Source organism: Enhydra lutris, unplaced genomic scaffold (assembly GCF_002288905.1).
Source record: "Enhydra lutris kenyoni isolate GAN:26980312 unplaced genomic scaffold, ASM228890v2 scaffoldscaffold1, whole genome shotgun sequence".
Lineage (NCBI taxonomy): Eukaryota > Metazoa > Chordata > Mammalia > Carnivora > Mustelidae > Enhydra > Enhydra lutris.
Genome location: NW_019154085.1, coordinates 83,176,345 through 83,204,233, shown reverse-complemented (window position 1 = coordinate 83,204,233; position 27,889 = coordinate 83,176,345).

The following is a 27,889-nucleotide window of genomic DNA, read 5'->3' as shown; positions in this document are numbered from 1 at the left end:
CTTAGATGTTGCTACATGGAGCTATTTCAGTTTGTTGTGGTGGTGGTTGTTTGGTATTCTAAGATGGATAGTCCATTATTTACACATTTTCTAGTAACAGATACTTGGATTGGTCTACTATTTTGTTATTTCAAACAATGATGGGATGAACACCATTGCATTTACATCTCTTTGGCCATGTGTGCTTGTATTACTGAAGGATAAGTTCCTAACTATGAAATGTAAGGTGTATTTGTTTTCAGATCTTGATGGATGTTGAAAAATTGCCTCCAATGATGTTTCATCAGTTTATACTTCTGTTTGTGGTAAAGGAAAATGCTGTTTCTCCTCATTGCCACATTGGATTATCAAGTATATTTTGCCAATTTCAAATATGAAGAATTTTTCCTTATTATTTTACTTTTCTTCTCTTATAATACCTTTTCATATATTTCATATATTCATATATTTGTGAGTCTTCTTCGCTTCACACACAGCACCTCTTTTCATATCCTTCTTTCATTTTTTTTATTGAGTTTTGATTTGTAATAGCTCTTTGTGAGTTAGGGTTGTTGGACTTTTGGTCTGTTTTACATATTACAAATATTCTTTTCTCTAGCTGATTATCGGTCACATGGTGTGGTTTACAGTACTTTTTTCTCTGTTAATTTTTTTTTTAAGTAGTCAGATTTTCCAGTCTTCTTCCTATCTGTATGTGTTGCTTAGAAGGGCATTTGTTTCTTCTCAGTTTATAAAAATTTCATCTCTTATTTCTTCCAGGAGCTTATTGTTCCATTTAGTTATTTATTTGGGTGGCATATTGTTTGTGAGTGCTAACCAGTTGTCCCTGCATCATTCCTCTCTAATTTAAAATGCCACTTTTGTTAGGTACTAAATTCCTTTATGTAGAGAGAATATTTCTGGACTCTCTATTCTTTTCCATTGATTTCTTTGCCAATTTGTCTTTTCTGTAGTGCCAACATTTTAATGGGTATTTTTCCATATGACCTTTAGAATCAGCTTGTCTATTTCTATTTCCCTCTTGAGGGAAAATTTATGTTGTTACTTTTGTTAAAATTACATTAAAACAGGGGTGCCTGGGTGGCTCAGTGGTTTAAAGCCTCTGCCTTCGGCTCAGGTCATGATCTCAGGGTCCTGGGATTGAGCCCTGCATCGGGCTCTCTGCTCAGCCAGGAGCCTGCTTCCCTTCCTCTCTCTCTGCCTGCCTCTCTGCCTAATTGTGATCTCTGTCAAATAAATAAATAAATAAATCTTTAAAAAAAATTTACATTAAAACAGTAATCTCAGATTTTTGCACCTATCAGTCAGAATCTTGCGGAAAGCTTGCTGAAACATAGTTTCTGGGGCCTCACCTTCAGAGTTTCTGATTCACTGAGTCTGAGTTGAGGCTTGGAATTTGCGTATCTAAAAATTCAAAGGGTGATGTTGATGCTGCTGGTCTGGGACACTCTACTTTTGTAAAGTAAAAATGTATTCATTTTAAGATAGTTGTTATCCTTCCAATATTCATTCATTCTAACAGCAAGGTATGTTATTCCATTTATATCCTATTTTCCTAGTAGAGTTTCAGTGTTTTCTTTATATTGATGCAACTTATTGTTTTAAATTTATTCCTCTTCAGTTTCTTTTTTGTTGCATTGTAATAAAGGTTAGTTTAGGGGCACCTGGGTGGCTCAGTGGGTTAAAGCCTCTGCCTTTGGCTCAGGTCATGATCCCAGGGTCCTGGCTCTCTACTCAGCGGGGAGCCTGCTTCGCTTCCTCTCTTCTCTGCCTGCCTCTCTGCCTATTTGTGATGTCTGTCAAATAAATAAGTAAAATCTTTAAAAAAAAGAAAAAAGAATACTAAAAACAAAGTTTAAAAAAATAAAGGTTAGTATATAATTATTATTTAATAATTATTTGGCAATTTGTGAATTATTATTTTAAATATTTATGGTTAGCAAGTCTTCCTTGTTCAAATTATTGCAATGGAAGTGGGAATAATATTAGGTTACTTTCTGAGAAATTGGAGGAAATATTAGGGAAAGAGAGGAAGGTGAGCTTTTTTTTTTTTTTAAAGATTTTATTTATTTATTTGACAGACAGAAATCACAAGTAGGCAGAGAGGCAGGCAAAGAGAGGGGGAAGTAGGCTTCCCGCTGAAAAGAGAGCCCGATGCGGGGCTTGATCCCAGGACCCTGGGATCACGACCTGAGCTGAAGGCAGAGGCTTTAACCCACTGAGCCACCCAGGCGCCCCGAGGAAGGTGAGCTTTGATAAGAAAATGTTACTAAAACTTTTTCCACTCATGGCTTAAAAAATGTTTCCTTCATGTGATTCTAGGGCTGGAAAAATTAGTTGGAATAATTAGTTTTTCTAAAGTATAGAAAAACCTCTGAAAACTTGCAGGCTTCACTAACATGTATGAGGAATTACTAATATCAAAGATGGGTTACATTCAGATAGCTTGAATTTTGGTTATATATGTAAATTTAGAGGCCAAAGGACATTCCTAGGAAGGGTGAAAGTGTAAATTGCAAGGGCAAAGGGTGAAGGGATGAATGAAGACTAACGAAAAGATACTCTAACTTTTATAGAAAGTAAGCACCTTTCCGGACCATAGCATATGCCCCTGTTTTATTGCCTAGACTGAGGATATCTGAAGACTACTTTTAAGATCTGCAAGATAAATTTTAAAAATTCAGCCTAAATAGTTCTGCAAAATAGTATAATCCAAATTAGTATTTCCCAATCAGCCTAGTATCTTTTTCCCTCTCCTTCTATTGGTAAAAAAAAATAAAAAGAAGCGGAGAGCAAACGTTCTCCATCCTGTTCTCCAATAATAGGAACATACTATGCTATAGGTGAGAATTTTCTTAATGACTGTAGTATGCAGAATACGAGTTCCCCAAAGATGCCCATGTTCTGATCTCCAGAACCTGTGAGTATGTTACCTTACACGGCAAAGGTGAATTAAGGTTACAGATAGGGTCAAAGTTGCTAATCAGCTAACCTTAAAAGAGGGAGAGTATCCTAGATTATACAGGTGGGCCCAGTGTAATCACAGGGGTTCTTAAAAGAGCAAGAGGAGTGTGGGAAAGAAGGTGAAATATATTTCATGTGATAAAGACTCATTCTGCTCTTGTGGCTTTGAAAATGGAGGAAAGGAACCATAAGCCAAGGAAGATGTGCCATCTCAAGAATCTGGAAAAGGAAGGTTCCCCCAAAGAGCCCATAGAAAGGAATGCAGCTGTGCCCAGCCTTAACTCAGTGAGACCTATACAAGGTTACTTGACCCTATAGAACAACAAGGTAATAAAAAGCGTTGTTTTAAACTATAAATTTATGGTAATTTGGTAACAAATAGGAAATTAATGCAATTATTAAACTATTATGACAGAGTACTCACAAATACTGATGCTTCCTCTTTTTTTCTTAAATTGTTAGCATTTGTCCAAATATCTGAAAGGTTAACTTTTTTTTCCCCAATTAACAGCAAAATTTTTGGAAGTTGAATATCTCAGAGTTCATTTAGGGCAATACTTATCTGGAAATCTGGTCTGTCTGCAAAGTGACTAAGGACCTCATTGGCATATCACCCTGGAAAACAGCTGAGTCAGAATTAAGATTAAGAGCTTTGGAGTTGGAGGCTCAGAGACCTAAAACCTCTGCTAGGACTGAATATGTGACATTGGATAAGTTATTTACTCTCTCCTCTTTTTCCTTATACTAGAACTTAAATCGTAAGGTTATGGTGAGGACTACTTGAGAGGATATATGTATAGTACTTAGCATGGTTCTAGCCCATAGGCAAAAAATATCATAAAATGAAGACACATATTCTCAAAAAAAAAAAAAAAATTCATAGTGCCTTTCATCATAAAAGCAAAAAATCTAAACAACTCAACTGTTCCCAAAGGCATAAATACTGCAATTGATATTCATAATGGCATTCATAAATTATCAAGTATAAGGTTTTTTTAACAATTCTTTTAAAGATCTTTAAAATATGTGAGTGTTGGTGTTTAAAGTGGCAAGATTTTTGTACCTCAAAAATTCATGTGGAATTTACATCAAGAGTGTCGTATGAACAAAACATTTATAAGGTATATTTTTATTATGACTCAAACCTTAGCTCCTCCACTTTTTGTTCATCTATAACATATGAGACACTTCATCTTACTTAGCCTAAGTTTTCTTCTATAAAATTTGGATAATAGAAGAGCTACTTGGTAATATGGTTGGGAAGATTAGCAATAGTACATTTGAAGCACCCCCTTAAATATACCTATAACTGATTGTTCAGTAAGTGGTGGTTATTCGTCATTGTTATTTTGTGCTCCTCTAAAACTGCATTGACTAAAGTCAGTAGTAACCTAATTATGAAATACTCTGGGTCTTTCTCTTCCTTTATTATAGTTTGTCTTACACTTGATACTACTGAACCTCTTAAAATTCTCTCCTTTCTCCTTTTCTGGTGGTGTTCTTACCCTTTATTTAATTTATTTTTTCCAGATTTTTTTTTTTTTTTTTGCTTATTCTTCTTCTTTTGCCCAAACCTTAAATATTGGTGTTTCCCAATTTCTGTAGCTTTTTAAAATTTTCTTTTTCCCCTGCACATTGTTTATGAGTATGATAATGCTTCTTATACTAGCTGAAACCTTTTCCCTGAGCACCAGTTGTATTTCTCAGAAACCTCTTTCTTTTTTAAAGTGAGAGAAAGGAATGCATTTTATTTACGAGTTTGCTTCATTTATAGCCTTAAGTATTTATATGGTATGTGGGTATGCATTTGTATTGTGACTTTAACCCAAAACATTAATTAGGTGGGTCTTTTCCAAATCTTTAATCTCTACTAATCTGTTGGTTGAAAAATGGTACACGTAACTGTGATGGGCATGTCTTTAGAATTAGTTCAACATATTTGCAAGTTTCTTAACCATTTACTTATTTTTCTGTTCTCTACTTTATATCCTTTGTTCCTTTGCTTCTTTCTTTACTCCATCCTTCCTTCCTCCCTCCCTTCTTCCCTCTGTCCCTTCCTTCCTCCCTTTCTTTCCTCCTTTCTTTCTTTTTTTAAATTTCAAGTTAGGTAACATAGAGTGTGGCTCTGGTTTCAAGAACAGAATCCAGTTATTCATCAGCTACATACAACACTGAGTTCACATTCAAACAAGTGTCCTCTATAATGTCCATCACCCATCTAGCCCATTCTCCCACCCACCTCCCCTTCAGCAACCGTCAGCTTCTTCTCTACATTTAAGTCTCTTGTGGTTTGCCTCCCTCTCTGTTTTTATCTTATTTTATTTTTTCCTTCCCTTCCTCTTTGTTTACCTGTTTTTCTTAAATTGCACATATGAGTGAAATCACATAGTATTTGTCTTTCTCTGACTAACTTATTTCACATAATGCCCTCTAGTTCCATCCATATCATTGCAAATGGCAAGATTTCATTCATTCTGATCACCAAGTAGTATTCCATTGTACATATACCACATCTTCTTTATCCAGTCATCTGTTGATGGACATCTGGGCTCTTTCCATAATTTGGCTCTTGTTGATAGTACTGCTATAAACTTGGGGTGCATGTGCCCCTTCAAATCAGAATTTTTGTATCCTTTGGATAAATAACTAATAATACAATTGCTGGGTCTTAGGGTAGCTCTCTTTTTAACTTTCTGAGGAAAACCCATACTGTTTTCCAGAGTGGATGCACCAATTTGCCTTTTTACTAACAGTACAAGAAGGTTCCCCTTTCTCTGCACCCTCACAAACACCTGTTGTTTCTGAGTTGTTCATTTTAACCATTCTGACAGGTATGAAGTAGTGTCTCATTTTGGTTTTGATTTGTATTTCCCTGATGATGAGAGATGTTGAGCCTCTTTTCATGTTAGCCATCTATTAGCCGTAACATTTCTGTTAGCCATCTGAATGTCTTTTTTGGAAAAGGTTCTATTCAAGTCTTCTGCCCATTTCTTAACTGGATTATTTGTTTTTTGGAGTGTTGAGTTTGGTAAGTTCTTTATAGATTTTGGATACTAGCCCATTATCTGATATGTCATCTGCAAAAACCTTCTCCCATTCCATCGGTTGCCTTTTGGTTTTGTTGATTGTTTCCTTCAGTGTGCAAAAGCTTTTTGTCTTGATGAGGTCCTGATAGTTCATCTTTGTTTTTGTTTCCCTTGCCTCTGGTGATGTGTCTAGTAAGAAATTTCTATGGCCGAGGTCAAAGAGGTTGCTGCCTGTGTTCTTCTCTAGAATATTGATGGTTTCCTGTGTCACAGTTAGGTCTTTCATCCATTTTTAATTTATTTTTGTGTGTGGTGTAAGAAAGTGGTCTGGTGCCATTCTTCTGCATGTCACTGTCCAGTTTTTTCCAAGACCATTTGTTGAAGACAGTGTCTTTTTTCCATTGGATTTTTTTTCCTGCTTTGTCGAAGATTAGTTGACCATACACTTGTGGGTCCATTTCTGGTTTCTCTATTCTGTTCCTTTGATCTATATGTCTGTTCTTTTGCCAATACCATACTGTCTTAATGACTGCAGATTTGTAATAGAGCTTGAAGTCTGGAATTGTGATGCCTCCAGCTTTTCTTTTCTTTTTCTACAGTACTTTAGCTATTTAGAGTTTTGTCTGGTTCCATACAAATTTTATAATTGTTCATTCTAGCTCTATGAAAAATGCTGGTATTATTTTTGATAGGGATTGCATTGAATATGTAGATTGCTTTGGGTGGAATAGACCATTTAACAATATTTTTTTTTCTTCCAATCCATGACATGGAATGTTTTTCCATTCCTTTGTGCCTTCTTCAGTTTCTTTTATATGTGTTCTATAGCTTTCAGAGTACAGAACTTTTATTTCTTTGGTTAGATTTATTTCTAGGTATCTTATGGTCTTTGATGTAATTGTAAATGGGATTGATTCCTTGATCTCTCCTTCTGCTGTTTTATTATAATTGATGTATAGAAATGCAACAGATTTCTGTATGTCCATTTTATATCCTGTGACTTTGATGAATTCATATATCAGTTCTAGCAATTTGTTGGTGGAATCTCTCAGGTTTTTTACATAAAGTATCATGTTGTTGAAAAGAGTGAAAGTTTGATTTCTTCTGTGCTAATTTGGATGTTTTTTATTTCTTTTTGTTGTCTGATTGCTGAGGCTAGGATTTTCAGGTCTGTGTTGAACAATAACAGTAAGTGTGGACATCCCTATCATGTTCTTGACCTTAGGGGTAAAGCTCTCAGTTTTCCCCATTGAAGATCATATTAGCTCTTGGTCTTTTGTATACAGCCTTTATGATGTTGAGGTATGTTCTTCTATCCCTACATTCTTGAGGGGTTTTTTCAAGGAGGATGCTGTATTTTTAACAAATGCTTTTCTGCGTCTATTGAGAAAACCATATGATTCTTATCCTTTTATTAATGTGGTGTATCATGTTGATTGACCTGTGGACATTGAACGACCCCTGTAGCCCAGGAATAAATTGCACCTGGTCTTGGTGAATAATCCTTTTAATTTACTGTTGGATTTGATTGGCTAAAATCTTGTTGAGAATTTTTGCATCCATGATCATTGGCAATATTGGTCTGTAATTCTCCTTTTTAATGAGGTGTTTGTCTGGTTTTGCAATCAAGGTGATGCTGGCCTCATAGAATGAGTTTGGAAGTTTTCCTTCCTTTTCTATTTTTTTAAACAGCTTCAGAGGAATAGGTATTAATTCTTCTTTAAATGTTTGGTAGAATTCCACTGGGAAGTCATCCAGCCCTGGACCTTGTGTTTTGGGATATTTTTGATGATTGATTTAATTTCTTTGCTTGTTATGGGTCTGTTCAGATTTTCTATTCCTTCCTATTTCAGTTTTGGTAGTTTATATATTTCCAGGAACTTATCCTTTTCTTCCAGATTTTTGGCATATAATTACTTATAAGATTCTCCTATAATTATTTGAATTTCTTCATTGCTGGTTGTGGTCTCTCCTGTTTCATTTGAGATTTTATTTATTAGTGTCCTTTCTCTTTTCTTTTTGGTAAGTCTGGCCTAGGGATTTAACAGTTGTGTTAATTCTTTCAAAGAACCAACTCCTACTTTCATTGATGTGTCCTACTTTTTTTTTTTTCTTTTACTTGTATATCATTTATTTCTGCTCTAATCATAGTTATTTCCCTTCTCCTGCTGATTCTGGGCTTTATTTGCTGTTCTTTTTCCCGCTTCTTTAGGTGTAAGTTAAGGTTGTGTATTTGAGACTTTTCTTCTTGAGAAAGGCTTATATTGCTATAAAATTCCTTATAACTGCATTTGCTGCATCCCAAAAGTTTTGGACTGTGTTTTCATTTTCTTTTGCTTCCAATTTTTTTTTTATTTCTTTAATTTCCTGCTTAACCCATTCATTCTTTAATAGGATGTTTAATAGGATGTTAACCTCCATGTATTTGTGGTCCTTCTAAATTTTTTCTTGTGGTTGACTTCAAGTTTCATAGCACTGTGGTCTGAAAATATGTATGGTATGATCTCAGTCTTCTTGTGCTGGTTGAGGCCTGATTTGCGATCCAGTATGTGATCTCTTCTGGAGAATGTTCCATGTGCACTCAAAAAGAATATGTATGCTGCTGCTTTAGGATGTAATGCTCTGAATATGTCCCTTAAGTCCATCTGGTCCTGTGTGTCATTCAGTCATTATTTCCTTGTTGATCTCCTTAAGATGATCTGTCCATTGGTGTGAGTGAGGTGTCAAAGGCCCCTCCTACTATCATATTATTATCAGTGAGTTTCTTTAAGATTGTTACTAATTGAGTTATATATTTGGCTGCTCCCAAGTTGGAGGTATAAATATTTGTAACTGTTAGAGCTTGTTGGATACACCCCTTTGTTATAATACAGTGCTCTTCTTCATCTCTTATTACAGTCTTTGGTTTAAAATCTAGTTTTTCTGTTGTAAGTATTGCTATTCCAGCTTTCTTTTGATGTCCACTAGCATGATTCATTAGCATGGTGTCCATTAGCCTGGTCCTCCACCCCCTCACTTTCAATCTGGAGGTGTCATTTGGTCTAAAATGAGTCTCTTGTAAGCAGCATCTTGATGGGTTTTGGTTTTTCTCTTTTTTAATCCATTCTGAAGCCGTGTGTATTTTGATTAGAGCATTGAGCCTATTTACATTCAGAGTAATTATTGATAGATATTAATTTAGTGCCATTGTATTACTTGTAAAATTGCTGTTCCTGTAGATTGTCTCTGTTCCTTTTAAAAAAGGTTTAAAAAAAGTTCCTGTCACTTTTGGTATCTATTTTCTGCTCTAAGGATCCCTTTTAGTATTACTTGCAGAGCTGGTTTAGTGTTCATGAACTCCTTTAGTTTTTGCTTATCTTGGAAACTCTTTATCTCTCCCTCCATTCTTAATGACAGCCTTACTGGATAAAGTATTCTTGGCTGTGTTATTTTTCCCATTCAGCGTGTTGAATATATCATGCTGCTTATTTCTGGCCAGCCACATTTTTGTGGACAGGTCTGCAGCTAACCTTATGTGTCCACCCTTGTAGGTTAAGGACCTTTTGCCCCTAGCTACTTTCAGAATTCTCACTTTATCTTTGTGTTTTGTGAGTTTCACTCTAATATATCTTGGTGTTGACCTGTTCGTTTTGGTTTTTGAGGGGAGTTCTCTGTGACTCTTGGACATAAATGCCTGTTTCCTTCCCCAGATTAGGGAAATTGTCAGCTATAATTTGTTCAAATAAACTTTCTGCCCCGTTTTCACACTTTTATTCTTCTGAGACTCCTGCGATACAGATAATATTGTACATTGTTGAATCACGAAATTCCATAAGTCTGTATTCATGATGTTTTCTTTCCCTCTTCTTTTCAGCTTCATTATTTTCCATAATTTTAACTCTGTATCACCTATTTGATTCTGTTTCTTCCATCCTCATTGTGATTACATCCAGTTGGTTCTGCATCTCAGTTATAGCATTTCTATTTCAGCATGACTAGTTTTATCTCTGCAGTGAGGATTTCTCTGGTGTCTATGCTGCTTTCAAGCCGAGCTAGTATTCTTATGACTGTCATTCTAAATTCTTATTCAGATATATTGCTTATATATGTTTTGAGAAATCCCTGGCTGTGATTTCTTCTGCTCTTTCTTTTAGGGAGAATCCCTCTGTCTTGTCATTATGTCTAGGTTTCTGTCTTTTGCATGTCATGAAAGAATGTTATGTTTCCTGCTGCTGAGAGTAATACTATATTAAGAAGGGGTCACACACTGTCCAGGGCCTTGCACTTCAGGAAGTGTTTCTGTTGTATGCTGTGTGCACTCTGATGTTGTGTTTTGGCTGCCCTTTTCCACAGGTCAGTTTGCTCAGAGTTCCTCCTTGCTTGCAGTGGGAGGTGGTTGAACCTTTCACTAGGTGTGCTTTGATTTGTTAAGATAAGCCTAATTAAAAAAATAAATAAATAAATAAATAAATAAGGGCTGATCTAAGAAAAGAGAAAAGGAAAAGGAAGAAAAAACAGACAGACAAACAACTATAACCTTGATTCCAAATAATAAGAAAGAAGGAAGGAAAAAGGGAGGAAACAAAAAAAGGCTGATCCTACAAAGGAAAAAAAGAAACAAACCAACAAATGAACAAAAAACTATAAGCCTAATGCCAAAGGAAGAAGAAAATAAAGAATAAAGAAATAAAAGAATTTTTAAGAAAAGAAAACCTGGTCCTATTTCCACCAGAACTGAAGCTGATGCTTTAGAGCACTCTGTGATTAGTAGACCTGGTACATGTGGGGCAGCCTATGTTGTTCTGAGGGAGAGGCCCCCTGTGCTGGTTCACAGTCAGACCTGCCTTAGGAAACATGACCCTGCTGGGTGCACAAGGGCAGGGTTTGGTGTAAGGGACTCCAGCCTCCCCTGGAGGTGCTGTTTCTCTCTTAAGTCCAACCATGGTGGTGGGGGGGAAGGGAATATGTGGAAGATCATATCACCCCACCTTCTCAACCTGGGGGAAAACTCACAGCTGCTACTGTTTAGTAGGCCCTGATAAAAAAGTGAGCAACTTCTTCTCCTGTGTTCTAGGCTTTCATCATATCCCTGCCCCTCAACTTCCCTGTGCCTGGCCATCAGCACACCCTATGCCACAGTTCTGTGTTTTATCTTTGTCCCATGGCTGGTATTGAAAACTCCAAATCTTAAAGGGCCCAGCAAGGTGTGGACCTACTTCTCTCCTTAGGAGGAGAGGCTTGCAGCTTGCCCAGCACCATTCTGTCCCATAGAAGCAGTCACACAGGGTGGAGTCTCTTGTGCCCCACAGTGGAAAGCTGTGACCAGCATATCTGCCCTCTGCACATGCTTCTGTCCCCTGCTGCTAAACAGCCACTCATTGTCTCCTCGGGGGCCTTTTGTCCTCAGAAAAGCAAAATCCCTCTTCCACATGTTCTCCAGGAGGGGGAGTGATTTCTCTTAGTGCCATTCAGGGGATCCCCTCACCCCAGCATATTGTAGGAACCCTATATGCTGTTCTTTCTCCTGCTCTCTCCCTCTCTCCCTGGCTTCACTCTGCAAAAATGGCTCCCTCCCTTTCCCAGCACCACAGCTTTTCACTCCCCTAGTTCATAGCTCCAAACCTCATATCTGCCACTTTCTCTCCCTCCAGTTATGCAGATTATTTTCTTTATCCTCAAATCTATTTCCTAGTTGTTGAAAATGATTTGATGTTGAGCTACTCTGTTTGAGGGATAAAGCAAACCCAGGGTCCCCCTGCTACTCTTCCAACTTTATCTTTCTTCTCAGTGACCTCTTCTAATTGAGCATATTTAAAAGTGCACATAATCATTTTCTGCATACTTTTTCCCCACTCTATACCAATGTTGATGATACTGTTAATTCACTTGTTCAATCATTAATTAAACATATATTGAATGCCTACTATGTTCTAGGCCCTGAGGGTACAGTAGTGAAGTAAACAAATTAACAAATATTTACCCCACAGGGAACATATCTGTAGTGGAAAAGACAAATAAATATGTTGTGTGTCTGATATAAATTCTGTGGGGAAAAATAGAGGAGGGAAGAGAACTAAGGAGAGCCAAGATGTGGATAGGGTTATAGTTCTAAGTGGGATGCTTAGGGAAGTCATCACTATAAAGTTACCATTTGAGCAAAGACCTGAGGAGGTGAGGGAGCAAGCCATGGGGACATCTGGGGAATATTTTTCCGGGATGAAGGAACAGCAGTTGCACATTGTGAAGCAAGAGTATGTCTGGCATTTTGGGAAAACTGAGGTAGGAGCAATAGGAGAGAGGTCAGAGAGAGAGTTTATAGGCAACCATGGTTGTGTTGTCCTACCTATTTTCTTAAAAACTGGTAACTATCCTTCACTACTTAATCTTTTTCCTTTTTTTCCTCCCTCTTTAACTCTGGTAAGTCACCAAGTTTTATTGATCCTAACTCTCTTCTGTTCAGACCTTTATCATTGGTCACCCAATTGATCTACTGCTAGCTACACACTTCATATTCAGCACCCATTCAACAGCTATTTTTTGAACAATGTCTGTATTGCAGGCCCTGCACTAAGTATTGTAGATACACAGGCCATCAAGCTTGACCTTAGAAAATTCCCAGTATCTGGAGAGAAAATCAACAGGCAGTTAGTCACATGACAGTGAAGTAAGTGCTTTAAGAAGGGAAGTACAAGCAGACTAAGTAGCACATGGTAGATGGGTAGCTCCAATTTATGAAGGTTAGTGCAAGCTTTCCAACAGAAATTATCTTCCTGTTAAGATCTAAAAGATAAGTTGAAGAGTTAGACCCTCAAAATGAAAAGAAAGAATTTCCAAGCAAAGGGACCACTTGTACAAATGCCCAGAAAAGAAAACCAAATGTGGTTTAGTGTTGCCAGATAGAGGACAGAAGAGGATGACTCAAAATCAAGCTGGAGAAATACAAAGGAGCCAGATCATGTATGATATCTAGAGGCCCTTTTAGGGTGTTTGGTTAATCCATCTGTTACCAAAATCATCAGTTTCAAACTTGAATATAATATATAGTTTATCTCCGAGAACTAAAACCCACCAATGATTCCTTACTGGCTTTATGCTGAATTCAAACTGTAACAGCCACACGTGAGGTTCTTTAATCTGCCTTTGCCTCTTCAGCTTCAGGTCCCACAGGCCCCACTCTTACTTTATACACCAGCAGTGCAGAACAGCTTATAATTACACGCCAGGAGTGAGAAGTCTCCAGGACCTACCAAATGCTTGGAATGCTCTTTGGCCCTTCCCAATCTCATGAATTCATTTTTATCTTTCAAAAATAATCTCAGAGGTCATCCTTTAAAAAAAAAAAAAAAAAGATTTATTTATTTGAGTTAGAGTGAGTGAGCCTGAGCAGAAGGGGCAGAAGGAGAGGGAGAGAAAAACTCAAGCAGATTCTTCACTTAGTGCAGAGTCTGACACAGGACTCCATCTGTCAACCCCAAGATCATGAGCTGACCTGAAAACAGGAGGTAGGTGTTCAACTGACTGTGCCACCCAGGTGCCCCTCAGAAGTCATCTTCTATAAGAATCTTCCCCAGAAGATCCAAATGAAGTTAATCCTTTACTCTTTCATGCTACCACCCCACTTCTGTGTGATCTTTTCATTGCAATCGCCTTAATCTGTAACAGTTTGTTTATATATTAAACTTCTCCACTGGTTTGAGCTCTTTGAGGGTCTCTGGGTTTGGTTTTGTCTGTGTATCCTTAGCCTGACAGTTAGCCACACTTAATAAGGCTCGGTTAATTCACACTAAAGAACAATGTGAATTATTTACAGGTAAGAATGAACACTAATTTATAGCTCATTTAAGTCACACAATTGTGATAGAGCTCAGCACATCTTAGCAAAGGAATCACAGACTTTTTTTTAATTCTTAAATTCAGTTTAGTTAGCATATACTATATTACTATTTTTAGGAGTAGAATTTAGTGATTCATCAGTTGCGTATAACACCCAGTGCTCATTATATCAGGTTCTGTCCTTAATGCCCATCACCCAATTACCCCTGCCCCCCACCAACCTCCCATCCAGCAACCTTCAGTTTGTTTTCTAGAGTTCAGCATTTCTTATGGTTTGCCTCATTCTCCATTTTCATCTTGTTTTATTTTTCCTTCCCTTCCCTTATGTTAATCTGTTTTGTTTCTTAGATTGCACATATGAGTGAAATCATATAGTATTTGTCTTTCTCTGACTTATTTCACTTAAGATAATACACTGTAGTTCCATCCATTGCAAAAGGCAAGATTTCATTCTTTTTGATGTCTGAGCGATATTCCATTTTATATATATATAAATATAATATATATAAATATGTATATATATATAAAATGGAATATCACATATAACACATACACACACATATAACAAATCTTTATCCATTCATCTGTTGATGGACATGGGCTCTTTCCATATTTTGGCTATTGTAGGTATTGCTGCTACAAACACGGGGGTGCAGGTGCCCCTTCAAACCACCATGTTTGTATCCTTTGGTTAAATACCTAGTAGTACAATTTCTGGGTCATAGGGTAACTCTCCTTTTTAAATTTTTGAGGAACCTCTATACTGTTTTCCAGAGTAGCTGTACCAGTTTGCATTCCCACCAACACTGTAAGAAGGTTCCCTTTTCTCTGCCTCCTCACCAACATTTGTTGTTTCCTGAGTTGTTTATTTTAGCTATTCTGACTGTGTGAGGTGGTATCTTGTGGTGGTCTTGATTTGTATTTCCCCATTGATGAGAAATGAGCATTTTTTCATGTGTCTGTTGGCCATTTGTATGTCTTCTTTGAGAAACATTCATGTCTTCTGCCCATTTCTTGACTGGATTTTTTTTTGTTGGGTTTGAGTTTGGTAGGTTCTTTATAGATTTTGGATACTAGCCCTTTATTTGATATGTCATTTGCAAATACCTTCTCCCATTCCATAGATTGCCTTTTAGTTTTGTTGACTATATCCTTTGCCATGCAAAAGCTTTTTATCTTGATGAAGTCCCAGTAGTTCATTTTTGCCTTTGTTTCTCTTGCCTTTGGGGATGTGTCAAGCAGCCAGAGTTTTGTCTTCTCTTAGTCTCTCAGTTCTCTCATCTGCTAAATGAGGATGATAATACCTATACCCTAAGATTTCAGTGATGATGAGATTTGGAACGTATATGACATAAACTAGAAACTTGGTTAGATGTTCATGATCCAGTTAGATTTTTATGGGTTGGACAAAATTTTATTTTATCCCTTTCAGACCTGTAATCACTGTGATCACATTATTATAGATTGTCCCATTCACTAGTAATATGAGTCTAGGTATTATGGATTCTGAGCATCTGACTTATGAAGACATAACTAATGCTGTCTTTTGTACTGTGTTCATGCTGTGTTCCTCTGGAGAGGAGGGCTTATTCCTTGAGCCTCCATGTTGCCTTTATGCCAGTGGCCATTATCCATGACAAAAGGAAGACAGTTTCCCAGCCTCCAAACAAGGAACCTAGAAAATATTTTCTTATAAAAACTGTGCTATGAATTGGATTAATTCATTATTAAGGTTTCCCCCAAAAGCTATTTTATTTTTAACATAAACAGTTGTGCATTTTTACAAATACAAATGTATTCACCATATTTTTTATTGAAAATGGGTCTTTTTCTCAAGTGGATCCAGACTAGTTTATCATCCTCTCCATGTTGGCCTTTATTCTGAGCTAGCATTTCGAAGACTGAAACTTCCGTCAGTCTGTTCCATGTCCACACCAAAAAATTCTATACCCAGAGGACTTGTTAATGAAGTAGTATTACATTGTTGCTTAAAAACTTTGTATGGATTGATGAAGAACTTTTCTCATATTATTTATATGTAGTTTTGGGGAAAGATGAAAAACAATAAAAACAGTAGAAGGGTAAAAGACTTTCAATTAGAGTGCTGGGTAATTTTCAAAAAGATTCATGTTCACTTCCCCTCTTTCATAGTTTGCTTGATTTTAGAAGGTATGACTTTTAGAAAATAGGTCTATCTTTGAGATTGATGGTTGCTGTAAATTTTAAAATTGTAGTAATTCAGATGTATTTCATGTTAATGAAATTGGTAAGAATAGTCCAAGGCATCATTCTTAATATATACCTATATACAAACATCTTTTCTTAACTGTTCTTAGTAAAAAAATGAATTAAGAGTAAAGATGTACAGATTTGAAATATGTTCATGTTGGGATGTGGTACAATGCTTATAATATTTCCTACAAATATTATTTATGTGAAAATGTGTTGTGGAGCTCAAATGAAAAGCTCTGCAAATTGGAAAAGTTAATATTTCAAAATTATTTGTGTTAAGGACATCTGAGAGGAAATGATGAGACCTGGATCCTGGCCTTTTTATCACTGACTATGACCTCTGGCAACTCAACCTTTTAGCTCTGTTTCCTCTTCTTAAAAATGAAGGCAAGGTCTAGGAGAGTACTAAGTTTCCTTCCAGCTGTAAATTTCTGTTATTGTTACTAAATTTTGATATGGGAAATTAGTCATGCTGTACATAAAATTGATTTACTCAAGAATTATTAACAGCATAAAATTTAATATTATAAATTGGTCTTTTAAAATAAAAATTTGGGTTTTTTTCCTAAATATTTGCTGCTTTATACACTATATTTCTTTACCAGACTTACTCTTTCTGAGAAAGAAAATATTCTTCTTAGGTAAATCTCTTACTCTTCATATTTCCTGTTACCTCTCCCTCTGCCTACCTCCCACCCACCACAAGCTCCTTTCCCATGCATACACACTGAAGGTAATTCTGACAACCACACAACCCACAGAGTAATAGCAGAGGTACCCTGACAAATTCCAGGCACTACTCTCTGCAGTAGAAATAGACCAATGCTTGGCAACTGTGTTGTGAAAATATAATTCAGAGGAAGTAAATACATGCATAATTGTCTCAAATAGTATGATTTATAGCCTTGCACAGTTTAGGGGGGAAATGGCATTTCTTCACTTACACACACACACATTTTACACCTTTTTTCTCTATTCTCTGTAAAAAATAATGAACAAATCAGTTTCACATCTACAAATATTAGTTTGGGGTACAGATACATAGTTTACATACACTTAGCTTTTTCACTATGTTTAGCTTTCAGAAGATTATCACTCTTGAATAAACCCACCTTAGTGGGCAGTAAGTGACCAAAAGTGCCCTTAGGCACTTAGCCCATAGGGCTCAAGTCTTAGCCTTCTAGTCTGATTTAGCAGTCCAGTGACTGCAAGTGCTAATCCAGTTTACAGAGTCAAGATCAGAAATAATAATCCATCAGACTTGCATTTCATTAACCAAAGGAGTTTTGGAATTATGGTGAAGCCAGGACCTGGACCTGAGTTCTCCTAGTTGGCACCTATCACCTGACCTTGAGAAACATAATTGCTATGGCACACTCCAAAGAAAAGACCTTGAGAGTCAAGTCAGACAAATACTGAAAGGAACCAGAAAAGCTTTACAGATGAGAAAGAATTAAATCAGAAAAATTATACTTAGGTTGGAGAAGCATTTCTTGGAGAAAGTGCTTGTGGATTCTCCAAATGACTTTAATCTATAGTCCATTTATTTTATAGCATGTACCTTCAAGTTGCAATAGGAATGTACCCATTTACGAGGTAAACAGTTTGATTATTTGAGATGATGTTTCACATCTCTTGTTCTGGTAGGTGTTTGTCCTTGCTGTGGGTTGGTACATTATAGGGATCGTGAGGATACTTTCATTTTTTTCTTTAATTTCTGGTTTATTAATTCTGTCATCAAAAATCTGCACAATCACCACAGATAAAGTCACTGCCAATTGTTTACTCCTTCTGTTGTTGAATCTCCAGTTCACTTTTTGCCAGCACCAACATTGGCTTTGTAGTCCCCCTGACTTTCTTCATTGTGTTCTTGCGTTGCTTTCACTGTTTTCGTGAGGTCTTTTTCTTCTCATACATCCTCTGTCTTACAACTCAGTTTTTGGGTTCATTTTTCTTTGCGTTATCCAAGTAATCCTAAGTCATGCCAGAGTCAGTTGTCTTGGCACCACTGAAATGGGTTTTGAATCCAAATACAAAGATGACATCTCGTGTGGTCTTATACATTTTGGCTATTTTTTCCCAAACTTTTGTCTCTGGTACTGCTGCCTTTCTGGAGTGAAGAACATCAATGACCATTTGTTTCCACTGAGGTAGTCTGATGGTGTGAACTTCCTGGTCCAGATAGTTACTGTGTCATTCATGATAGTTAACCAATCTTCAAGAGTCAAGGAGGAAACAAAGATCATTTCTTAAAAGAGTTAAATCATTGGCTGATATTATTCCTTGAGCTTGTTTCCTAGTGTCTCAGCATCCAGCCTCCTGTTTTGTTAGCATTTTGAGTTGAGAAGTTATACACTATCTTATCATTTGTAATACTTAAATACTGTTAGCATACTTTGTGCTTCCAGGTAAAACTAGTTTGCCAAAATTTTACCAACATTCAGGGCTAAACTTACTTTGTCAGAATGATTCCTGGGGCTCCTGGGTGGCTCAGTTGGTAAGCATCAGACTCTTGATCTCAGCTCAGGTCTGGATCTCAGGGTCATGAGTTCAAGCCCCACAAAAAAAAAAAAAAAAATACTGTGGTGATTGAGGGGTGCCTAATAGTTTTGCTAATGTAATAGTTAATGTGGTACTCTATCCATACACTCACCCTTGTAGCCCTTACCATTTTGTGCATATCAGCCTTCCAAAGGCCAGCATCTCCCTCTTAACCATAGGATGGCCTTTGAGCTACTAGAAGCCACTGGGGTTAGACCATAAACAATGACTGACAGATTTCAGCTTCTTTGGCCCTGGCTTAGACAGTTCTGAAACCTGTATCTTAAACTATTTGCCAGTTTCACCCATGAAACGAAGTTTCAGTTGGCTTCTGTTTTAGCTAGCTTAATAATGTACCCTGTATTAGCTGCCTGCCCTTCTCTTAGCACCTTCCCATTTCCCTGCCAGTTCCTCTGAACCTTCCAAATAAATTATGTATACTCAGTCTTAGTCTCAGAGTCTGCTTCCTTAGAAACCCCACTAAGACAACTACCTAACCCAAAGATAAGCATTCTTCCCATTTAGGCTGGTATTATTTATTTTATACTGTTATGATATATTGTTTAGAGTAAATGGACAGTTATAAAGATGATCCATGTGAATTTGTTTGGGACTGAAAATATATAGTATGGTATATCCCTTTTCATCTTTTTGTAACCCCACACTGTTAAAATGATTTATTAGTCATCAAATATGAGTAAAACTTAGTAAATTACATAAATAAAATGATCTTGCATAGTCACCATCTTATTGAAATTCTAAGCATCACTGTAAAATACTAAAGTCAATGTATACAGTAAAGTCTTAATAATGGAGGTAGGAAAAATGCGTTTTAACCAAAAAAATTGAATGCAATTCCAACAAAAAATTTAGTGAAACCTACAGTCTAAACTAAAATCTTAATACCATTAAAATGCTCAAATATGAATATTTAGGGATACCTAAGATGCTTAAGAATTAAAAATGAAATAGTAAAGTAACATTCTAAGATACTGGAAAGCAGCATTCAGAGCATTTAATACACCAAATAAGTCTGAAGAAGAGGGGAGCCAGGCAGTAACAGCCTAATCTCCTTGGAACAAATGCTACCAATCTGTTGATCTTTGGGAAAGGTACCAGACCAGAGCCTGGTCATTGTTGATAATCCAGACTTGGGAGCCCAGGTCAATACTGGTTGGCCTTGGGCCTATCTGCAAACTGTCTTTAAAAAAGACACTTAACCAGAAAGAAAGATAAGCAAATAAGGAAAGGAAAGGTAACTCAGGAGCTTTAGCTGTGATGAAGAAACAGTGATAGCATTTAAGCCTTTGACAATAGACAGCCTTTATCTCCATAAATCTAATCTACCCAGGCTGCTTTCCTTCAAGCCACCAGAATGCAAGATAAATTCAGAATACTTTTTTCTTTTGCTCAGTTTGATTTCTATCACAAGTTGAAAAACTACTATGTAATTTTTCTCAATGTTTTGATTTTTATAAATGTTTATATGTTTTATAATTCAAATAACTCCAAAGACAAAGGTTTAAGGCTCTTGAGCCTGGTTGTTTAGGATGAATCCTGGCTCTGCCACTTACTAGCGAATACAACCTCAAGCGTGTTACTTCACATCTCTGTCTTGATTTCCTCATTTGGTAAGTGGGCATGATAAGAGCATACTATTCCATAAGGTTGTTTTGAGGATTAAATAACTTAAATATAAAATTCCTAGAATAGTGCCTAGTATATATGAATACTCAATAAGGTTTTTTTTCCATGTATGAAAACGGTATATTATAGATGAAATTGGAATTTATAAAATTGTTGAGATATATTACTACTTTTATATAATGATCACTATGAGGAAAATACATTCTAATTATTAGACTACCGACTTCCAAAATGAGTATTTGAAACGTAACCCACTTGTGAGTAAAAGACTGCAGTTTTTGCTTATTTTCCCATGTAGTATTTATTTACAATTGACCTTGGAACAACCCAGGTTTGAACTGTGTGGGTCCACTTACATACATGCAGGGGTTTTTTCAGATAAATAAAATACAGTACTATAAATGCATTTCCTCTTTCTTAAGGCTTTCTTATTAACTTTTTCTTTTCTCTAACTTACTTAATTGTAAAAATACAGTATATAATACCTACAAAGTATATGTGAATCAACTGTTCATGGTATCACTAAGGCTTCTGGTCAATGGTAGGCTATTTGTAGTTAAGTTTTTGGGGACTCAAGCGTTATATGTGGATTTTTGACTGCATGCAGGGTTGGCATTCCTTATCCCCTGTTGTTCAAGGATCAACTGTGCTGTTTTTCTGGTAAAGTGAGGGGAGAGTAAGTGGTATGCCTACCATTGCTCATAGACTCGTCATGCCATTTCACACAATCTATAATCAGCTCTATTAAGTAGTTAGTAATAACTATTTCAAAAAAGGAAGTTAGAATTTCAGAAGGGTTGATTGACTTACCCAGGTAGTAGAGCTACTATAACGTTGTCTGACTCTAAATACACAGCTTCTGCAACTATCCTTATTAACAGAGGAGAGATTTGAAACATATGACAACTGGTATGGCATAGGCACCAACTAATTTGGGTGAATCCCAGGGTCTTATAGGCCCCCTGTTCTGCCAGGTGTTTTCTCCTTAGGGGTTAGAATGTGGAAGTCTTCTTGGTGGGGATGAGGTCCCCTAGAGAAGGGGGCATGTGGAGAGGAGAGAAGAGCAGTGACCATTTTCTAACAAGTATGGAAGCCTTTTACTATTTAGTATTTTAACAACTGGTTCAGCCACACTCTTCATTCTGACCAAACATTAGACTTATCAAAATACATAATTTTGGTACACCTAATGTTATAATTAGGTATATAAAAATTTAAATACTGTATTAATTTTTTATTTTTGTTTGTTTGTTTTAAGATACATTTTTAGGATCAGGCAAAATTGAGAATTCATTCCTTAAAATTTCTGCTAAACTGTTACATAAATATAAAATCCTTTTTCAATTATATTAATTGATCAATTGCCCGTTAACATAGATTGCCTTTTACTTATAGTAAACCATTTTTTTACATTATGAACTTTCAATAATGTGGTGGAAGAAGTTCTCACTTTATAGTACTTGGCCAAAAAAATTTATTAAGCTATTGTAAATATAAAGGACTTCGTTGGTATCCTTCTCTTCTAAATGTGAATTTGCTCTCATTTATAACCTTCCTCTTACTACATCTTCTTTCCACATCTAAGAAGAATAAAACAGTGATAATGATTTTTTGTACCTAAAATCTACATAGTATATGCTCAGATTTGCTAAAGACCTAATCTCTTAATTTAATAATCTGGGAGCAACAGAAATCACTTACAGTGTTTACTCCTTTTTCACCTTTTTTGTGTGATAGTAAAATTAGTTGAAATACATATTTTAGTCAATGAATTGATAATTGTTTCTTGATTTGTTTTGCAATATTTCATAGGATTAAATGAGCTATATATGTTAACTCTAGTGCTTTTAGTTTAAATCGTATGAAATTTCCCATGTTCAGTCATTTTTGAACAATAAAATAATTTCACTGATTCAATCCAAAAGAGAGGCATTCCAACATATTGAGATAATTTGTTTTTATTATTTTCCATATGAATCAACTGAATATTTCATTTTATTATTTGCTTCAGTTGCTCTCTGTTGCAACCAGCTCATCAGTAGGTATTTTAAAATGTTTTAAATTTGATTTTTGCTGAACATACTAAGTTTCACTTCATGCACTGTTTTGCAGTTCATTGTACCAAGTTAAAGTTCTATATTATATATATTTACATAGGGTGCATTTTTTATATCAGTATCTACAGATTTTCAGTGCTAAGGAAGGAATCATCAGAAAAATCACAGCATTATAAATGCCAGCAATATAGGGAATATTTAATATTTGATTAATTTTAAATAGCATTTGAAGCTTTATGAGAGAGATGGTATTAAGACTCCAATCACTCTTATAGAGTACGATGACCTATAATGTTGTGCTTTAAATGTTTAAGTACTTCTTTTTTTGCATAGTCATTTCAGTTCATTATAAACTGAGAAGATGGAGCAAATGTCTGGAAATTCTTCACATTTTATATGTGTAGTTTTTGATTTATTATCTTTGGAGGATCTAAAATGATATTCCATTTATCTTTTGTATATCTCAAAAAGGAAACTTGACAAGGCAATCCTCTGAACATGAAAAATCTCTAATAAACAGGAGTGACTCAAGCTCTTTTTTGTTGCACCTACTTCTGTTTAGATTTCATTTTTTGATTTCTCAATTATCTCTCACTCAGTCAGTAATGACCCTGTCATTGTTTACTCCTGGAGGTAATTTGTGTAATCCAGACATCTTTTTCCATTTATAAGGATTTTATTCTTGTGTCAGTATGTTATTTTCTCTAATAAAACTCTTCATTATTTGGCAGGTTGGCATAATACTGAAATGATCTTGGTAGGATTTGAAATATTGTTCTCTTTTGGTAAAAGCTGTTTCCAGACATCATAAAATCAGGCATTACTACAGGCTCATAAAATTTCTCATGTAATATGGTTTCTTTTGCTGTTATGAGTGCCTGCACCAAAAAAAAAAAAAAAAAGTGCGGTAAGTCAGAGTCTGATGTTTTCCCCCAAACACTCACTGGTGACTTTGATTTTCAATCTTATTAGCCTCCTTTTCAGACATCACTAAGTATGATACTCCTATTCTTCAGTGCATTTATTTGCATTTTTCCTGCTTATCATTTTATAATTTCAATGTGTTGACATGGGAGGATTTCATCACCTTTCACAGATTCTAACATCTCTCCGATATCTTTTTATTGTTTTTATTCATGATAGAATTTGATTTTCCCAAGGTGCAACTACTTACTGGTATTTTGTCAGTTATTCTGGCTAACATCTCTTCTCTTAGAATATCATAGGACTTATTTCCATTAATGAGAACCCTTCATTTTGGAGAGTGGTTTTACTTTGTTTTGTTGATAATTTGAAAAGTCACTTTGGCTGCCATATGCATTATATAAAAAGATTATGCTTTATATTAATACCATAAATACTAAAAAAAAAAAGGGTATTTCCATATTCTAGAACATTTAAAAGGCCTTATAGCATGAGTTTGATGTTTTCTATAGCAGTTTCTATGCTGATTTTAATAATCTGTAGCTAAATTTTAAAGCTGCTTATATTGAAAATCTTATGAGAACAGTTTTAGTTTCTATGCACATACTTTAAAATTATATTTAGAATTTTTATAAGTTAATTTAAATATATCTTTCCTTTAATTAGTTTTCTTTTAGTCTTAATTAATAAGTACTAATTAATAAGTCTACCATATTCATTTTTTTAGCTAACATGATTTTTTTTTTTTTATTTTTATACAGAGAACACCTAAAAAGATTTTCTCTGAGTTCTGATTCTGGATTTTCTACTTAAGCTCCTACAACACTCCAGTAGTTTGATTACTCAGTACAGAAGAGTCACTTTTAGGCTTGTTATTATCTTCTTTTCCACTACGTAAATAAAGCATTATGGTTTATATTCAGATCTGCATTTCTTTTTAGGTATTGAAGTAGATTTATGATCGTTTCATGAAATCTTATCTTTATAATAGTGTTTTTGTTTGGCATTATAGTGTCTTTTATATCAAATGCCCCAAAATGTTACATCATAGCACCATTAAAATACTTGAAAATATGTGAAACTTCTTTAAAGACTCCTAATTTTTGTACACAGAAGCAGTAGTGTCTCTATCACACACACACACGCACACACACCCAGGATTATGGACCCATTTTCTGTTTCAGCATCAACAGAAACATCACTTTTTCTTGGGCTAAATTCTAGTTCTTTTTGGAATTTTTTATTTGGTAGCCTGAATTTCAGTATCACTTCCAAGGTTTTTGTTTTATTCTTCATGTTGGCCCCCAATGAATTTATATTATTTTGGTCGTTTAAACACTGGGGTTAGTTAAATATATTAAAAAAATAAATTGCTCACTGGTACAAATTCCTATATTTTACCATACTGCTTTAGAAGCTAAAATATTAATGTTATCCTGTTAAATGTTTATGAATTTCCATAGTCAGCCTGCAAAAGGGGGCAGTACAGCTTTGGTTTTGACTTGTGAATGCTTCCCCCCGCCCAAAACATTTTCTTGTTTGTCCATAAAATTGCTTATGATTCTCAGTCATAGATTCATAGAATCATGGATTTGGAAGGGTCCTTCAAGTTTACCATGTTTCAGAAGGAATTTAATCATATCTTCTGATGTTGAAATTCCTCCTTTGATATCCCTGTCTCTTTGATATCCCTTGTCCAGTAATTCCATCTACCACCTTACCTCATTTTATTGCGCTTCACGAATATTACTTTTTTTTTTTTTTTTTTTTGCACACATTGAAGGTTTGTGGCAACCCTGTGTTGGGCAAGTCTCTCAGTGCCATTTTTCCAATAGCATTTGCTCACTGTCTGTTACATTTTCGTGATTCTTGCAATATTTCAAACCTCTTTATTATTATTACATTTGTTATGGTGATCAGTGATTATGACTTGTCGAAAGCTCAGATGATAGCATTTTTTAGCAATAAAGTGTCTTTTAATTAAGATATGTACATTGTTTAGACATGACTCTATTGCACACTGAGTAGACTATATATAACATTTATATGCACTGGGAAACCAAAAAGTTCATTTGACTCACGTTATTGTAATATTTGCTTTATTGTGGTGATTTGGAACCAAATGTACAATATTTCCAAGATATGCTTATATGCTTTTAGCATAATCCTGAACAATGAAATCAACATATCACTGTTGCTTCTCTTCTCTTTTCTCTCTTTTTTTTTTTCCTTTGTAGACCTTTTTAGTATTAAAAAAATATTTTATTTCCAGCATTCTGGAAATGTAGGCAACTCCTGTTAATGATAATAATGAGATAATGAGGAACATGATGTTTTTAAAAAGAAAATGGAGGTGATGTTAGTGGTAACAGTTTCTAAAGATACTGTGAGAAAGATAACAGGTAGAAAATACAGCTAGAAATGTCTAATAGAGACTACTGAGTCAGGAGTCAGAGAAGCAAGAGGCGAACCTGAGAAAATACGATGATAGTATCAATATCATCCTAGTCATAAATTTTAACAGTGCCAACACTTAGAGCTAGGTAGAGAGCAAGGTTACTAGTATATTTATAATTTCCAAAAGTAAAAGAGCTTTAAAAAATATAATAAAGCTATATTATATAGAATAGTTTTATAGGTTATTTCTATAACACTGCCACAGAGGAAATCCTTAAAAAGTTTTGGTGCTTGAAAGAATAAATGGAAATAATTTCTTTAAAATGTCTTTGTTTTATTGAATGTAAGCTTATTAATCGAGACCTTCATATTCACATGATTTCCATCTCCAAATCCTAAAACATACTTAATTTCTCAACCTTGAGTTCTCAATCCATTGTGGTCTTCAAGAACCTTATTTTTGAATTTGGTAGAAACTACCTAGAATTAGAGTAATAAATGAGCTGCCAATCCACTAACTAGGTCCAAACCCTATTAGTTCATTAATAGTCTATCAACCAGCCCAATAGGATAACAAGCTTAATGAATTTGTTATTTCCAGAATTATTAACATGCATGTTCTTGGTATTATATTTGGCAAAATGTTGTACATAATTCTTTCTGCCCAAAAACGTTAGCTCTCAAGGCATTTGCATATTAGTAGTCAAAAATCACTCACTGGTATCTCCCAAATAACAGATGTAATTAAGGTGGTCTGTAGAACCAAATTGATTATTTATTCCAGTGGAAGAGATATACTGTCCAGATCAGATAAACAGTTTTAGAGAATGCTGGTGGGAAAAGAAAGTAAGAAGAAACAAAGATTGCTGCTTTCTTTTCTCTAATGAAAAATAAATGTCATTTATTATTATACCTTGAATAGCCTGGTTATTATCAACTTTTATAGAAAGAACTTTAGTTTCTTTGGACTTTAAATATAGCTTCTTAACTGAAGCCAGATCATCTGGGCAAGTTACAAGAGGGCTAAAGACAAGGCCTAATTTGGTGGACAGGATTTAGAATTACCCGTGGTTCTTTGTTTTTGACAATGACTGGGGCGTATCCAATGAGGGAATTTTATACTGTTCAACATAAATAGAACAGTTGCGCTAAAACCATAAATAAGAGTTATGCAAGTTGCACTAAATGAGTGATCTGGAATAAACTTAATAACTGACTTAACTGGTACTAAGCAATGGCTTGAATACAGTCAGGCTAAGATTAGTCTCCAAACTAAAAACAGTTGAGGAAAAAAAACTTCCATTCACTGCATGATTAGAACTTTTGTCATACTGAACAAATTTGGAAACATTTAAAAAGCAAACAAGGCAAGGGGTGCCTGGGTGGCTCAGTGGGTTAAAGCCTCTGCCTTTGGCTCAGGTCATGATCTCAGGGTCCTGGGATCGAGCCCCACGTCTGGCTCTCTGCTCAGCGGGGAGCCTGCTTCCTCCTCTCTCTCTGCCTGCCTCTCTGCCTACTTGTGATCTCTGTCTATCAAATGAATAAATAAAATCTTTAAAAAAAAAAAAAAAGCAAACAAGGCAAATAAGCAAGCAGACAAGGGTTAAATATATTTTTAATTCTTTGAATGTTTGGTTTTTATTGAAATAAAAGACTGAAAGATTTTATTTTATTCATTAATGCTTTGCTGTAATCTGTTTCCATTCAGCCACATCTGAAATTTGTGCATTAGATTTTTTTTAAGTCACCTACTAGAATAAATGGAATCTTGAGGCCTACAAAATTGCATTCTACTAATGGTATGAGAGCAATTACCTATAAAAATTTAGGTTTTGAGGGGTGCCTGGGGGACTCAGTCAGTTGAGCATCCAACTCTTGATTTCGGCTCAGGTCATGATCTCAGGGTCATGGGACTGAGCCCTGCGTGGAGCTCTATGCTGGGCGTTGGAGCCTGCTTGAGAGTCTCTCTCTTGCCTCCTCCCTTTACCCCTCACCCCACACTCACACTTTCTCTCACTCTAAAAAAAAAAAAAAAAGCAGTAGTTTAAGTTTTGATATAGTCCTATAGCTCAGGGAAGTAGAAAGCATGTTTTCTTACTGTAAAAACTTCCATATTTCAAGATTATAGAGAAGGTATAATTTTTCTATAAGAAGGTATAATTTTTTGTAAAAATTTTTTTTAATGAGTTAAAACTGTAAATAAAATATCCAGCATTGATCTATACTTAATGTTATTAGGCTTAGAAAACATCACATTCAAAGCAAGAATGAGGTTTTTAGGATAAATCT